Below are 15,646 nucleotides of genomic sequence, written 5' to 3'. Positions count from 1 at the left end.
GACCTGGAATCAAACCCACAACCTTTTGGTATACAGGAAATGGGTCCAACTAACTAAGCCACCTGGCCAGGGTGGAAATGAAAAAAATTTATCTCATACACAGAGCTTCAATGTCATGTCATCTCAAATATGATCCTTCAAGGCCCTAGCTGCATAGCTCAATTGGTAAGAGCATTATTCAGATATGCCAAGGTTCTGGGTTCAATCTCAGGTCAGGGCACATACAAGAACCAACCAATGAATGCGTAAATAAGTGAAACAACATATGGATGTTTCTCTTTCTCTTTTCCTCTCTTTCTCCAAAAGTAATAAATAAAAAATAAAGAAATATAATTCTTAAAAAAAAAATCTTTGTTGCTCTCCCCAAATGTAAAGCAAGTTGATCACTGAAAGAAAAATACTCGTGAAGAAAACATATACTTTTTAACAAAAAGTGGGGCACTGTGTTTCTAGTGTACCCTCATTTGACTCCCTAGGCAAAAGATATTTTCAAAGAATATTATAAAGGAAAAATTTATTCTTCTTCTTATTATTACTAGAGGCCCGGTGCACAAAATTCATGCACTGGAGGGGTGTCCCTCAGCCCAGCCTGCACCCTCTCCAATCTGGGACCCCTCCGGGGATGTCCGACCACCGGTTTAGGCCCGATCCCGGGGATTAGGCCTAAACCGGTGGTCGGACATCCCTCTCACAATCTGGGACTGCTGGCTCCTAACCACTGGCCTGCCTGCCTGCCTAATTGCCCCTAACCACTTCTGCCTGCCAGCCCGGTCACCCCTAACTGCCCTCCCCTGCCAGCCTGATGACCCCCAACTGCCCTCCCCTGCCAGCCTGGTCACCCCTAACTGCCCTATCCTGCTGGCCTGGTCACCCCTAACTGCCCTCCCCTGAAGGCCTGGTTCCCCCCAACTGACCTCCCCTGCAGGCCCAGTCGCCCACAACTGCCCTGCCCTGCCGGCCATCTTGTGGTGGCCATCTATATATAGGTAGGCTTGTGATGACATGGGGGTGGCCATCTTGTGGTGGCCATATTGTGATGACATGGGGGTGGCCATCTTGTAACAACATGGGGCAGCCATCTTGTGATGATGCAAGGGCGAGACACCACCTAGGCTTTTATTAGTATAGATTACTTTATTATCATTTAGTAGCCCTCATAATGTATTTCTCTTAGAAACTTACTTTCATCACTAGCCAGTTGTCACATTTAAGGAAAAAATTAATTCCTCCAATTCCTCAGGACCTTAGCTTCCAGATTTCTAAACAAAGAGCACTAGATTTAAAATATGGCTTTACAGCATTATATGAAAAGTAACCTGTCTACATATAGGTAGGCTTGTATATTCACCATTGTGGAGAATCTAAATGTTAATGAACATAGACACCTCAGAAGATAAAAAAGAGAAGCAGGAATGCAAAGTTAAATGTACACAGTCAATATCTTCCCATCACTTACACCCAGGATATTACAACAAATGTAACTTATCTACACTTACAAAAGTGCTTGCTGCCACTGAAATAAAGAGACAGTCTCCAAATATAATTCAATACTAAAATTGACAAGAGTATAAATTTCCTTTTACTTAAATAAATTAGATGGATTAAATATATAGATCAGTAAGCTTTTATTATCTTAAACTTGGAATTTAATGTCATATGTTTAAGGTATAATCTTACTTGAACCCTATTAGATAAATGGAAGGAAATCTTGAAATACATTTTACTTGTGATGTAAAACATCATCAATAATAACCATATCTATTACACATTATTTTTCTACTAAAGCCTTTCAGCATACTATCAAATTCAAATAATCTAAATAAAAATTTATCATCAACTTATGCCTAATTTACAACTCAATTATATCCTGGCTTTTACAGATGTTCAGAATAGTTATACATATATATTTAAATAACTTCCCTCTCTAAAATAATACTTTGTATAAATTTTTTACAAATACAAATCTACATGGGCAGCTTCTGGTTAAAAATATTTTAATATATCACCATTACTCAAAATATTTTGCTCATAGCCTAGTAGGTAATTGTGGATATGTGTCCTGTATAGGATGACTTTGTGTGTCCTCCAGGTAGGCCCACAGGGCAGTGTTGGCAATAATGACCCATCTGTTCAGTACTGGCAACTAGGAAACTTCTAATGAAGACAGATGTGAGTCACCCTGTACATGCAGGCTGCAGGGTGTTAATGAATCCACCTAATGGTCACTACCTGCCACTGTTGACTGATTGATCACCCAAATAAAAGGTCTAGTTTGAAAGCAAAAATGAGTATTACACATACTCATTAGTCTTAACAGGACATGGCTTTAGCTTTTTCTTATAAACTCACTCTTTACTACTTGTCTTTATCAATTTTTACAAAATATTACTCTTATTAGACTCAGACTTTTAAAATAACCTTGCTAGCACCATTGAAAAATTAATTCCTCCTAAATTTCTCCACTGACTGACTCACAAGATACCTCCATATTATGATGCAGCAATGCTATATATATGAAACACAAAAGGTAATATTTTTCTATGTCATAAAACTCTTCAGGTACATTTATATGTAACTTTGTCACAAATATCAATCTCTCTAAAATGTTACTTTTTAAAATATTATTGTCAATATCTGCTTTGAAATAAAATTATTTCATTCCATAGTCCAAACAGAATGTTTACAGAGACCAATTTGTGAAATATTTATATACCCATAAAAAATGTATAGAGATGGTCATTTTACTTTCTAAAAGATGCTGTGGGTAAGACTCAAAAATTATAGTTTCTGCAGCTGTTTTTTCAGAATAAAATTAAGTTCTACTTAAACTCTTAAAGAAAATCCAATGCAGCCATAAATTTGTACTTAGAAAAATTCATACATATAAAAAAGTATATACATTCAAAATGTGGAATTATATTTTTAAAAATATGCACATTTGCCCTGACCGGTTTGGCTCAGTGGATAGAGCGTCGGCCTGCGGACTCAAGGGTCCCAGGTTCGATTCCAGTCAAGGGCATGTACCTTGGTTGCGGGCACATACCCAATAGGGAGTGCACAGGAGGCAGCTGATCGATGTTTCTCTCTCATCGATGTTTCTAACTCTCTATCCCTCTCCCTTCCTCTCTGTAAAAAATCAATAAAATATTTTTTTAAAAATATGCACATTTATGCATAAAGCTATGAGGAATATTATTTAAAGTAATTAAATTAAGGTTGAATAAGTTTCTATAGTTTATAAACTATTAAATTTTACTTTCTATATGGAAATTTAGAACAACCAGTGGTTGCTTCAGTCACAAATGGACTATTTATTCTATAGCAAATCAGTTTACTGGAGTGGGAACCATGATTGACTTTCATTGAGATGACCTGCATCCTTAAAAGATACAATTCAAACGTGAACATATGCACACAATGTTATACTTACATACACACACACACACACACACACACACACACACACACCATTCCAATAGTTACTTTTAGAGAGAAAAAGGTGTTCCTTTAGGCTAACAAATCTAAAATATCCAATAAAAAATTTCATGAGAACTTTTTAAATGAAGAAAAGAATAAGACCACTCAAATAAATTACAATAAATAGATCAGCAACATAATCACTTTATGAAATACACCAATTTTATTCTTATAAAGGCAGTGATGTAGCACAATTTTTATTCTCAAAAACAGTGTACAAACACAAATTACATGTGGCTGCTTCTGTGGCTATTTGCTAGAAACAATTAATATATGTAATACTTTCAATTAAATGGGTGCTTTCACATGCATTATCCCATCCTAACTAATAAAAGAGTAATATGCAAATTGACTGTCACTCCAACACACAAGATGGCTGCCCCCATGTGGTCAAAGATGGCTGCCCCCATGTGGACACAATATGGCTGCCACAAGATGGCCAGCAGGGGAGGGCAATTGGGAGGCACCAGGCCAGCAGGGGAGGGCAGTTTGGGGGGACCCAGGCCTGTAGGGAAGGGTAGCGGGGGGGGGGGGGGACCAGACCAGCAGGGGAGAGCAGTTAGGGGCAATGAGGCTGGCAGGGGAGGGCAGTTAGGGGTGACAGGGTCAGCAGGGGAGGTCAGTTAGGGGTGACCAGGCTGGCAGGGGAGGGCAGTTAGGGGTGACCAGGCTGGCAGGGGAGGGCAGTTAGGGGCAATAGGGCTGGCCGGGGAGCAGTTAGGCATCAATCAGGCTGGCAGGGGAGTGGATAGGGGATGATCAGGCTGGCAGGCAGAAGCAGTTAGGGGAAATCAGGAAGGCAGGCAGGTGAGCAGTTGGGGGCCAGCAGTCCTGGATTGTGAGAGGGATTCCAGACTGGAGAGGGTGCAGGCTGGGCTGAGGGACACACAGCCCCATGCACGAATTTCGTGCACCAGGCCTCTAGTTTCTTATACAATCCTGTGAAATAGGAATTGTCATAACTCCCATTTTATCAATAAAAACCTTCATAGAAATTAAGTTAGTTTTCAATATTCACACTTAATAATAAGACATGAAGCAAAATTTCACATCTATATTTTCTAATTCATAATCCCTATGGTATTTTTTCTATACTTCAAAGTAGAATGTGAGGTCTCTGATTTATTTCATAACCATTCATTGTTTTATAGCAATACATCACTTACACAGGGGTCATTTATTCAGCTAGTGTGGATACATGAAACAGTCCAAACATCAGAAAAAAGCAAAAGATACCTGGAAGTATAAGAAATACCCCACAGGAGCATCATTCCCTTCCTCTCTAAAGTCAATTTAAAAAAACCACATATCTTTGGGTAAGGAATTTTTTAAAAAAGAAAGAAAGAAAAAGGAAATATCCCATAGGCAAAAATAAGATTGTGGGTTTTTTTCATAATCAAATACCTGCAATCTTCATTCAATTCCTATTTGCTTATATAGTATTTACTAACCAAACAATGCATTAGGGGAATACTTGTTTAAAAAAAAAAAAAAGTCAATCTCCAGGCTCCATCCTTACTCCTTTTGAATTATGTAAATTAACCCAAAAATTAATTCCTAAATCTCCAGTCAACATTTTTCTCAATTTTCTGACTATTTTCAAAACATTTCTGCCTATATAACAAACATATGTTTAAAATAATCTGATTCCTCAGTATTACACACACATACACACACACACACACACACACACACACACACACAGTGTGGCAAGGTTTCTATATTCTCTCTCTCCAACTCTCTACACCATTCACATGGTATTCTAAGTGAGAAATCTAGGAATAATCCTTAATACATCCTTCCCACTCATCCTCTCACATCTAATTAATTACTAGACAAAAATCGATGCTAACCTTCAAATGTCACTTTCCCCTCACTTCCAGGCTCATTTCACTATCTTAATACAGGCAATCACTATATGAATCACTAGGTATCACCTCATGACTTCTTCCTCCCTCCCTTTCCCTATATGATGACTGTGATATTTTTCTAAAATTTTAAAACTGTTTGTGAATCTCCTGCTTAGAATAGGTTCATCATCACCTATAGATAAAAATAAAAACTGTTTCTCTCAAATCTTTATGGCTTTTCACGTCCTCTTTACCTATAGTTTTCTACCCATCTCACAAAAATTACCTACACATCCTTCAAAACACAATTCACACATACTTTGATATCCTTACTTGACTTCTATCATCTGCCAATCAGAATCTATGAGTTTCTCTTCTGAAGTTTCAGAGTACTTTATTTGAATACTGTCATATCATTGTTTACTTATTTGTACCTTCCACCAAAGTGTTAATTTCTTGATTCAAGAAGCTTTGTACTAATCATCATTACTAACTGCAATAAATTGCCAAGTGCCTGTTATAATGGCAAACAAAGGGGTAATTTCATAAATATTAAAGACTAGCAATGAAAAGTAAAATGGTAAAATTTTTGCATTAAAAATAATGGGACAACTCAGTCATAGACAAATTCATTAATACTGTAATGGCAGGTTTCAAAAAATAATCACAAAAGGCTATTATTTCTGTCTCTTATGTCCTTGTTATTAATCATTTTAGCATATTTTTACTTACATGAAATAATGCCTTTCTTCTTGAGAGCCACTTAAGATTAGTAAATTATATTTAGGCAATCTACTAATTAAGGGAAAAACCTAGTTTATAAATAACACACACACACACACACACACACACACACACACACACACACACACATATATATATATACACACACACACACACACACACATACATATATTATGGTTTAAAGTATTACAAGTAGTAGTATTTATGTCTCCTTTTTCTGTCATTGACCTCTACCAGCCTCCTCCTGGCACATGACCTCACCCCGCTAGTGTCTGTGTCCATTGGTTAGGCTTATATGCATGCATACAAGTCCTTTGGTTAATCTCTTACCCACCCCCCATCACCCTACCCCTCCCCTGCCTCCCTGCTGAAGTTTTTACAGTCTGATCGATGCTTCCTTGTCTCTATATCTATTTTTGTTCATCCATTTATAATGTTCATTATATTCCACAAATGAGTGAGATCATGTGATATTTATCTTTCTCTGACTGGCTTATTTCGCTTACCATAATGCTCTCCAGGTCCATCCATGCTGTTACAAATGGTAAGAGTTCTTTCTTTTTTATAGAAGCATAGTATTCCATTGTGTAGATGTACCACAGTTTTCTAATCCACTCATCTGTTGATGGGCACTTAGGCTATGTCCAAATCTTAGCTATTGTAAATTGTGCTGCTATGAACAGAGAGGTGCATATATTCTTTCTGATTGGTGTTTCTAGTTTCTTAGGATATATTCCTAGAAGTGGGATTATTGGATCAAATGAAAGTTCCATTTTTAATTTTTTGAGAAAATACCATACTGTTTTTAACAGTGGCTGCACCAATCTGCATTCCCACCAGTAGTGCACAAGGGTTCCTTTTTCTCCACATCCTTGCCAGCACTTGTCATTTGATGATTTGTTGATGATAGCCATTCTGACAGGTGTGAGATGGTACTTCATTGTTGTTTTGATTTGCATCTCTTGGATGATTAGTGACTTTGAGCATGTTTTCATATGTCTATTGGCCTTCTGTATGTCCTCTTTCAAAAGTGTCTATTTAGGTCCTTTGCCCATTTTTTTATTGGATTGTTTATCTTCCTTTTGTTAAGTTGTATGAGTTCCCTATAAATTTTGGAGAGTAAATCCTTATTGGAAAATATGTTCTCCCATGCAGTGGACTTTCTTGTTGTTTTGTTGATCGTTTCTTTTGCTATGCAGAAGCTTTTCATTTTGATGTAGTCCCATTTGTTTATTTTCTCCTTAGTTTCCATTGCCCTGGGAGCTGTTTCAGTAAAGATATTGATACGACAAATGTCTGTTATTTTGTTGCCTATGTCTTCTCCTAAGATTATTATGGTTTCCCTTCTTATGTTTAAGTCTTATCCATTTTGAGTTTATTTTTGTGTATGGTGTAAGTTGGTGGTCTGGTTTCATTTTTTGCATGTAGCTATCCAATTTTCCCAACACCATTTATTGAAGAGACTGTCTTGACTCCAGTGTATGCTCTTGCCTCCTTTGCAAATATTAACTGAGCATAATAGCTTGGGTAGATTTCTGGGTTCTCTGTTATGTTCCACTGGTCTGTATGTCTGTTCTTGTGCCAGTAACAGGCAGTTTTGAGAACAGTGGCTTTGTAGTGTATCTTGTTATCTGGTGTTATGATCCCTCCAACTTTGTTCTTCTTTCTCAAGATTGCTGCAGCTATTCGGGGTCTTTTTTTATTCCAGATGAATTTTTGGAGAGTTTACTCTAGGTCTTTGAAGTATGCCGTTGGTATTTTAATGGGGATTGCATTGAATTTATAGATTGCTTTGGGTAGTAATGACATTTTAATGATGTTGATTCTACCAATCCATGAACATGGCATATTCTTCCATTTGTTTATGTCTTCCTCTATCTCTTTTCACAGTTTCCTGTAATTTTCTGAGTATAGGTCCTTTACCTCTTGGTTAAATTTATTCCTAGGTATCTTAATTTTTTGTTGCAATGGTAAATGGGATTGTTTTTTTAGTTTCTCTGTGTGTTCATTATTGGTGTATAAAAAAAGCCATAGATTTCTGAGTGTTAATTTTGTATCCTGCTACATTGCCGAATTCATTTATTAATTCTAGTAGTTTTTTGAGAGTCTTTAGGGTTTTCTATGTACAATATATCATTTCATCTGTGAATAATGACAGTTTTCCTCTTTTTCAATTTGGATACCTTTTATTTCTTCTTCTTGTCTGATTGCTATAGCTACTACTCCAGCATTCTGTAGAACAGGAGTAGTGAAAGTGGACATCCCTGCCGTTTTTGTTTTTTGGGGTTTTTTTATTTATTAAATCTTTATTGTTCAGATTATTACAACTGTTTCTCCTTATCCCACCATAGCTCCCTTCCACTTGGTTCCCACCCCACCCTCTACCCTTACCTCCCCCGCCCACTGTCCACATCAATAGGTGTACAATTTTGTCCAGTCTCTTCCCGTACCCCCCACACCACTTCCCCCAGATAATTATCAATCCACTCCCTTTCCTTGCCCCTGATTCTATTATATTCACCAGTTTATTCTGTTCGTCAGATTTTTAATTCACTTGATTTTTAGGTTCACTTGTTGATAAATATGTATTTGTTGTTCATAATTTTTATCTTTACTTTTTTCTTCTTCCTCTTCTTAAAGAATATCTTTCAACATTTCATATAATACTGGTTTGGTGGTGATAAACTCCTTTAGCTTTTTCTTATCTGTGAAGATCTTTATCTGACCTTCAATTCTGAATGATAGCTTTGCTGGGTAGAGTAATCTTGGTTGTAGGTTCTTGCTATTCATCACTTTGAATATTTCTTGCCACTCCCTTCTGGCCTGCATAGTTTCTGTTGAGAAATCAGCTGACATCCATATGGGTACTCCCTTGTAGGTAACTAACTGTTTTTCTCTTGCTGCTCTTAATATTCTCTCTTTGTCTTTTGCTCTTGGCATTTTAATTATAATGTGTCTTGGTGTGATCCTCTTTGGATTCCTTTTGTTTGGGATTCTCTGTGCGCTTCCTGGACTTGTAAGTCTATTTCTTTCACCAGGTGGGGGAGTTTTCAGTCATTATTTCTTCAAATAGATTTTCAATATCTTGCTCTCTCTCTTCTTCTGGTACCCCCATAATTCAGATGTTGGTACGCCTGAAGTTGTCCCAGAGGCTCCTTATACTATCTTCATATTTTTGGATTCTTTTTTCTTTTTGCTTTTCCGGTTGGGTGTTTTTTGCTTCTTCATATTTCAAATCTTTGACTTGATTCTTGGGATCCTCTAGTCTCCTGTTGGATCTCTGTATATTATTCTTTATTTCAGTCAGTGTATGCTTCATTTCTAGTTGGTCCTTTTTCATATCTTCAAGGGTCTTGCTAAACTTATCAGCCTTTTATAGAAGATTCTTGAGTAACCTTATAACTGTGGTTTTTAACTCTATATCCAGTAGTTTGTTTTCCTCCATTTCTTTCATTTGTGACCTGTTTCTCTGTCTCCACATTTTGGCTGCTTCCCTGTGTTGATAGAGTGGCTTTGTGTGCTAGGTGTCCTATAGGGCCCAGTGACTCAGCCTCCCTAATTAGGTGAACATTCTTGGTGCACCCCTTTGTGGGCTGTGTGCACAGTCTTCTTGTAGTTAAGCCTTGATTGTTGTTGGTATCACTGGGAGGAATTGACCTCCAGACCAACTGACTGTGAGGATCAGTTGTGTCTATGATGGGAGAACTTCTGTGCTGGAGACACCCTTATGGGGCAAGACTTGCTTCAGTGGGGCTTTGGCGCTCACTGAGTTTGCCCTCTGAGTGTGTCTCTTATGAATCTGTAGAGTTGTAGTCTGGATGGTCTCTCTCTTACCACTGGGTACACTGGCTCTTGGATCTCCAAGGAGAGAGGCCACCCAGCAGGTGCTACAGAGATATCTGCATATTCCTTCTCTTTTATGGGGGGTTTGTAGATGCCCAGATGAGGCTCAGCTGTGAAGCAATGCAAGCTGCTTTCAAGCCTTGGGTCTTCTTTTGGTGGCTCTGGAGCTCTTTGACCCAGCTGCAGTACGTTAGGTTTCAGATTGCAAAGGGCCAGGCCATTCATATGCAAAAGCCTCTGTGCACAAATTGGGTGGGGCAGGGACTCAGGGAATCACTGGGGTGGAGCAAACAACAATGGTTGACCGTCAGCCCTGACTGGAAGAGGTCCTGTGTCTCTGTGTCCCGCGGCACCATGCAGGAACAATGATCGCTGCAAGCACTTCTGAGAGAAAGCCGCCCTCAAGTTCAGCCCGATGCCAGACAGTGCAATTTCTCCCCGTATGAGTCTGGGTCCCCAGAGTCACACCCAGAACTGGAGTTCAGAGCAGTTGGGAGCTTGTGTCTCCCTCCCGATTGAAAAAGACAACAGCGTACTCAGTTGTCAGCCCTTTCCGTGCGCGCCTCCGTACTTCTGCACTTCACTTCTGCACCTCCGCTCCTCCTCCGAGTCTCAGTGTGCTTTTCTCTTTCCTTCTAGTTGTAGAATTTCCACTCAGCCAGCCTTCCCGGGGTTCTGGATGATACCCATTTTGTCTTTTAGTTGTAGTTTTGAAGTGGTTGTGTGAGGAAGCAAGTTCAGGTGTTTACCTATGCCACCATCTTGGTTTCCTCCCCTTCAATTTTGAATGATAGCTTTGCTGAATGGAGTATTCTTGGGTTAAGTCCCTTGTCTTGCATCACTTTGTGTACTTCATTTCATTCCCTCTGGCCTTATGTGTTTCTGTTGATAAATCATTTGATAATCTGATGAGAGAGATTCTTTGTAGGTAACTTTGTCTCCCTCTTGCAGCCTTTAAGATTCTCTCTTTTTCATTTACATTTGCCATGTTACTGATGACGTGTCTTGGTGTGGGTCTTTTTAGGTTCATCTTCTTTGGGACTCTCTGTGCATATGTGACTTTTTTCTTCCACATATTAGGGAAGCTTTCTGTCATTATTTCTTCAAATAGATTCTCTAATCCTTGCTGATCTTCTTGTCCTTCTGGCACCCCTATTATACATATGTGAGGCCCGTTCACACAGCACAGGTTGCGTGGGTCCTATGCCGCTGCGGTGGGCCAGCGGGATGGGGACACGCTCTGTGACTCACATTAATCTGTGGCCTGGATGGTTGGAGTCTCAGTTTCCATAGGTCTGCAGCTGTGGTAGCAGGACTTTGTCCAGAGTGGCTGTAGTGTCCTGGTTTGTTCCTGGGGCCAGTCTGGGTGGTGGTGTGGCTGGGTTCCCAGTCACAGCAATTCTGCCCTTCAAGATGGTGTGGTTTCTGTGCCAGCGCCAGCCGCCCGGGAGTGCTTTCAGTGGCAGCAGGGTCTCGCAGTCTAAGACCACCTGGTCCGCCAGCCCCCGTAAGTCCTGCAGGATCTAACTGTCCCTAGCTCACACACACACACACACACACACACACACACACACACACCACATGTCTACACACTCCTCTTTTGCTCCCTCACTCACACTCTCTTCCTCACTGTCGTTCTGTCAGTCGCCATCTTCCTATCACCTGACTGTGCCTAAATTAAAACTTTAAATTATAACTTTTAAAATTCTAACAATTTTAATAAATTTATAGTATAAATAAAGAAATTTAACAGCTCTATAATTTTGTTTGCAACCAGAATTTAAGTAACATTTTAAAATACAAAGTTCCAAATTATATTGGTTAGGCAGAACTTCCAAAAAATTAAAATTTGCAATTTAGGTTTGCTCAGAAGAATTACAAGGCAAATTTTCATACCCTGCCACATAATACTTAAACATTTATCTTAATGAATATGGGAAATGAATGAATAAATAAGGTTTTATGTCAATAAAGATCCAAAGTATTGGTGCCACCTAATGAAATTTTACTAAATTTTTTTAACAGATAATAAGCTTCATAAATTTTGCATTACTACATAAAAGAATTTGAATAGGAACAAGTGTTCAACTTTTTTCAATTAAAGACTTCATTAATATTAAGGAAGATATTAAAACGAGTTTTTATTGCCAAAGGCAAGATATATTCCTATGAAAAATATTCACATTGAATAAAAATTAATATTTGTGTTTTTTAACATAAGTTCACAGTAGAATGGAAGTCATGATATATTCAAAAGATGTATTGAAACAATATTGTGTATACAATAGAATTAAGTAGAACTCAAGGAATAATAAATTTAAAAACTCACAACCATGCATTAAAATATTATATTCATGTTATTATATCTTATATTTTGTTATACTACCAGAAAATGCTTAAATCCAAAGACCCTAGAATATAGTTGTTTAATTATTTTGCTGCTTTAAATTTATTCTTTTTAGGCAATAGGATAAATGGGAGGAAAGAAAAAACGTAAGAATTCTTACTCTAAATTCAAATTTTAAAATTAAACTCATTTTTCAGATCTGTAGTCAATTAATTACAAAAGCATTAGTAAACCTTATGTATCTACTCCACTAACTACAGTTATACCAACAAACAAGCAGAATGAAAGATTCTTGTCCTCAAAGAATGGTTTAATTGGGGACATAAGTTAAATATATTTTTTAAATATTCCATATGCAAGAAATAATGTTATTCAAATTAGTCATAAGTTCAGACAAAAGAAAATCAAAGTTAGAGAACTCTGACACATCAATAATAAAAAGACAATCCAACTTTAAAATGGGCAAAGGGTCTGAGTAGACATATCTCTAAAGAAGATATATAAAGGGCCAATAAGTACATGAAAAGGTACTCAATGTTATTAGTCTTTGGGAACTGCAAATCAAAATCACAATGATATGTCACCTCACACACACAAGAATGGCTATCAAAAAGATAAAATATAGCAAGTGTTTCAAAGATGTGGAAAATTGGAACCTTCAGACTTTGGCAGACATAACTGCCTTATAAAACAGTTCCACAAAAAGTTAAATATAGAGTTATGATATTATCCAGCAGTCTCAATCCCAGATGTATTCAAGAGAAATGAAAACATTTGTAAACTAATATTCAAAGAAGCATTATTTTTCTGCTCATTATTCTTATGCTTTTAGTTAGCATATTAGTATACTAATTATTTTTATTCTTGTCCAAAAAGTGTAAACAACCTAAATGACCATCAATCAATAAATGGATAAACAAAATGTGGTATATCCATACAATAAAACAGTATTCAGCCATAAAAAGAAATATAATATTGATATATGCTACAACATGAAAAAAAAATATGCCAAGTAAAATAAGCCAGTCAGAAAGGACAAATATTGTATGATTTCATTTATATATAAAATGTCCAGATAGGCAAATCTACAGAATCAAAAGTAGATTAGTGATTGCCTGGAGCTGTGATGATTAGGGGGATATGGGAATTACTGCTAATTTGGGGTGAGTTAAATAGTCTAAATTGATTGTGGTGATGGTTGCAAAACTCTTTGAATATACTAAATCATTAAACTGCATACTTTAAATGGATGAATTGTATGATATATGAATTATCTATATAGAGAAAAGGCTAATATGCAAAGCATTCCTGCGGGAGTTTGACCGGGAGACCAGGAGTTCTATTGCTCGCTATGACCAGTTCATGCGCTGACCACAAGGGGTTGGTGCAGAACGAAGGGAGGCCCCGGTCAGCAGCCAGAAGACCCCAATCGGCCCTGATCACCGGCCAGGCCTAGGGACCCTACCCATGCACGAATTTCATGTACCAGGACTCTAGTATCTTAATAAAGATGATTGTTTTTAAAGGCAAACTTGTAACTTTAAAAAGTGGTGAATTCTGAGGCAAACTAAATAACATGGAAAAAACACACGTTGAGAAACAAATCTAAAAACATTACATCCCCTCATCTAGCATGTGTGGTAATTTCCCCCTTATAGGAAGATAAAAAGGAAGAGATTGCACTGAATTAGCCAGAACTAGAGGGTTCAGAGGAAGAACTTTGTAAAGATATGATAACCATAGAGGGTAGCTAAACTATAATAAGCCAAAAAGAGAATTATGAAGGGTCAATAGAAGCCAGAAATCTGAGTAAGATCCAAGGTAACAACAGAAAGAGTAATGGGCTCCATATAAATAAAGAGTATTTTAAAACAGTTTCAAGAGATTACTACTTATAATTAATTTTTGTGTACCATAATTAATTTCAGAGCATCAGCTGAATTTATTTATTTATTTATTTTTGACACTATTACAGATGCCTCCCATTTTCCCCCGCTTTGCCCACTTCCACCCAGCCCTTGCCCCCCTCCCTCTAGCCATCACCACACTGTTGCAGAAGAAAAGAAATAATAAGAATTAGAGCAGAAATCAATGAAATTGAAAATAAGAAATGAATAGAAATGAATAGAGGCAATCAATAAGGGCAAAAGCTTGTTCTTTGAAAAGATCAATAAAATCTATAACTTTCTAACCAGACAAACTAAGAAAAAACAAAAAAGGACACAAGTTACTAATGTCAGAAATAAAGAAGAGGGCATCACTACAGATCCCATAGACATTAAAATAATAATCAGTGAATACTATAAATAACATTATGCCCATACATTTGATAATCTAGATTAAATGGACAAATTCCTTGAAAAACTCAATCTGCCAAACTCACACAAAAAGAAACAAGATGATCTGAATAGGCCTATATTTATTAAAGATTGAATTAATAATTAATAACCTTCCAAAACCAGGGCCAGATGGGTTCATTGGTAAATTCTATCAAACATTTAAGAAAGATATTTATAATCTCCTTCAGAGGATAGAAGCAGAATACTTCTTAACTCATTCTATGAGACAAGCATTACCCAATACCAATGCTAGACAAAGTGATTACAAGTAAACTACAGACCAGCATCTCTCATGATTCTAAATTAACACTTTTTATTCTGTTTGAGATTTATAATTGTTATTCTATGAAAACAATTATACTATATTATTCTGTTATTATGTTTTTCTAATACTTCTGTAAATAATATTTAATTGCTGATTAATATTCAGGGGAAGACCAAAGAAATCAAATGCAGAGAAAATTCTTAATAGAATAGCTATTGATTTTTCAACTAAAAATCATTTCTCCTTACTCTAAATGAATCTATTTTTTAAATTTTATCCTATAATCTTCAAGTTTTTAAGTTTAAATATAATAATATATTGAAGGGGAGATAATTTGGGGTATTATTTGCCTACAAGTTCCAAATGAGTAAACCGAAACATAGCTACAAAAAATATATTTAATGGAATGTTAGGTTTTATATTAATAAACATACACTATCCAGAACAAAGAAGATGAAAATCTTACTGGGTACTAATCAGAATACATGAAGAATATTATGTTTAGTTCTAGTATGATATGCTTTTTAAAAAGAGAGATTCACAAACATAAGAAGATCCTTTGATAACTTCAAAGAAAAATAAGTTACTATGAAGTTATAAATAATGAGATATTAAAGGTATTTAGAACATTAATCCTTACTAGAAAAAATAAAAGGAGACTGAAAAGAAGTCATAGGAAAAGAAAGAATAAATAGGCAGCAAGCAGGAAAGTAAATTTAAGTCAGTTTGTAAAGAAAATTGTAAGAAACAGTGGCCTTACTGAAACAAACTAACAAAAAAA

The 15,646-nt window shown here is 36.8% G+C and overlaps 1 protein-coding gene across 1 annotated transcript in view; it reads right to left on the bottom strand.

Moving 5' to 3' along the window:
- The window catches only part of STPG2 (sperm tail PG-rich repeat containing 2), a gene marked incomplete at its 3' end in the record, with an annotated part of 161,879 nt that overhangs the window by 103,524 nt on the left and 42,709 nt on the right, over positions 1–15,646 (bottom strand). The window lies entirely within an intron of this gene.

This window comes from Cnephaeus nilssonii (genome assembly GCF_951640355.1).
Source record: "Cnephaeus nilssonii genome assembly, chromosome: 1".
Taxonomy (NCBI): Eukaryota; Metazoa; Chordata; class Mammalia; order Chiroptera; family Vespertilionidae; genus Cnephaeus; species Cnephaeus nilssonii.
This window is presented reverse-complemented; position numbering and strand designations above follow the sequence as displayed.